The following is a 2,568-nucleotide window of genomic DNA, read 5'->3' as shown; positions in this document are numbered from 1 at the left end:
CACGACTAGCTAAGAGTTTTCGTATGGACTACTACATACTCCAAGATCTCTGTAATAAGATTCCAAATTTACCTCAGCGGCGGTGCACACATCCAGCTTAGCCTTCAAAGGAATTTAATGTCCCTGATAATTATCTATAATGAGCCTAGATCTGTACCAGTACCACACTACGTGTCCAGTCGATCTGCACGCGCAATGCCGCCAACAAATGATTTGATTTAATCATTACCCGATCTCCAGGCCAGGGCACACCGAGGTAGGTCAGTAATGCCTTCTTCCTATGCTTTGTCCTCTCTTTGAAATTAATTAACGTGCATCCCAAGGTTAATTGCTAGTAGGAGGGTACGGTGCACGGGCAATTCTATATAACTCCAACCAGGACTGACCACAGAACATGCATGTCAACCCTCTTGCATTGGTAAGTGTGTGTAGCAGAGTAGCCACAAGGGGTAGAAAATATGGACAGCTCTAGCTAGATCGAACCTAGAAATGCAAGTGTGGACATTGGATCCGTTTGAACCAGATGAGTAAATTAGTTAACTCCACCAAAAGTTACATCCTAAGATCTAAACACTGTCAAAAAACAATCACGTATATAGGGAGGGTAGAGGCACATTCATGTAAAATTTGGTAAAAGTATAAATTACCTAAATGATAAGCAGGGCCACACGTCAGGTGTATGGCACTCCGGCCCTGACGTTTTTCGATGGCAATTCCTCTCACGCAAGGATGGCAAATTTCAGTGACACACGGCAAGTTTCTGCCAAAAATAAACTGAAACACCAAGGCCATGCTTGCCAACTAAAGTTATCATCCTCGCATAACTAAACATATAGTCTGTGTTTAGTATAACTTTTAGATGTACTCGTTGTTTTGTGCCAAGTTCTGTAACTTGAACTATAGCTAATTGTACAGTGTAACTTGATTTGTGGTTTATTTCCAACTAGCAGATGGTCATAATTTTTCAGAAAATTCCACATGTATATGTGTTTACTTGACCTCTACATGCTTGTTTTTTTACAACTTTTAAAAACTAATAACTATATTTTGTGTGAAGCTTTTACTATGGTTCATAGGACCCATGTTAGGAAAACTCACGGTCGATCAAAATCCCGCTGTTATACATGTAGTACCACACAATTAATTTCATGATCGTGGTGAGTTAGTGTAGATAGTAGCATGATCTTAAGCATACAGTACTAGAATTGAATGATACTAGCATGATCTTAAGCATATTGTACGTGGAAGGCATATGCGTCCATGGTTTGTAATAAGGATTAAAGTAATACTAGTAGTATAGTATTGGGCGTGCAAAGCATCATTTGACTGAGATATCCTACTAATTTATTGGATGCTACTGTAGTAGCTAGTGAGCATTGAATGTCTGTGATTAATTATGTCTCCCTAGACCATTTGTCTCGGAGGAAAAGGGAATCTTGATCTAGTGAAACGGGCAAGATTTGACTAGAGAAGAGAAGGAGAAAGCTAGGGTTCTGTGCCATGTGTTTTGACTGTCGGGATGTGATCTCAGCTCATCACATGCATGACCATCTCGATCTTCAGCATTGGTTAATTTAATTGGTTTAGTTCAACTAGGTCTTCTCTTCCCGATCTTAGCTTGGTCCCTGCACTGACCAATTGATTAAAGAAACTTAGGAAGCTCGGTGATGTGTTCCTTTCTGTTCCCAAGTCATGACCTTGGAATTGACAAATAAAATTGATTTATATATGCTCTTGGAAGAAGAACATATGCTGGCTGTTTAGATGTTAATATCCACCAATAATTGGAGTATCAGTGTCAGATATATGCCTCCTGATTAGCACTTTGTGCTACCTTCCACTTATTCCCAAGTGAAGTAATCAAGGAATAAGCATGTGCTACTAAATAAGAGATACATGAAGAATTACATTCTTGCTCAACCAGAAGACAGCGCCAAGTGGTGTTTTTTATTTATGTAACAACCAAGTATGACATATGCATATGCTTCTCATGGGAAACGAAAACCAACCACTATATATATTTAATCTTCCACCACATATATGCTTTCAGTCGTCATATAATGGGGTGCTTGTCCTTTATTTGTCAGGAAAAAGATTGTATTTCAGAACTTCTTGAAGGTTGTATTTATTTGATTTTGAAAACGATGAATGTTGTGTAGGTGATTTGGCAGACAAATAGGCATAGACCTCATCTAAGACCGATTTTGAAATGATCAGACTGCTACTTTGGAATCATCTGAGTGAAGTATTCTCATGAGTTTTTATTGTAGTTAGATTTATTGGGTTTCTAAGTTTGGCAGGATAATTTGTACTCTACAACAACACTTGAGGTGTGAAAACATGATTTTCCTCATAAGAGACATGTGTTGAACGTAACATTGTTCCATCCACGTGACAGAGTTCGGAACGTTCTGGAGATAATCACCGCGCGCCAGGAGTCCAACTAAATAGACTAGGATCTTTGTGTTATTCGCATATGGTTGTAACTCCCTTATCTCTTTCTCTCCAAGAATGTAATCTGAACCAACTTGTACGCTTCACCAGGAGGTCGCGACCTGGTTATTTAAC

Source organism: Triticum dicoccoides, chromosome 6A (assembly GCF_002162155.2).
Source record: "Triticum dicoccoides isolate Atlit2015 ecotype Zavitan chromosome 6A, WEW_v2.0, whole genome shotgun sequence".
Classification (NCBI taxonomy): domain Eukaryota; kingdom Viridiplantae; phylum Streptophyta; class Magnoliopsida; order Poales; family Poaceae; genus Triticum; species Triticum dicoccoides.
This window is presented reverse-complemented; position numbering follows the sequence as displayed.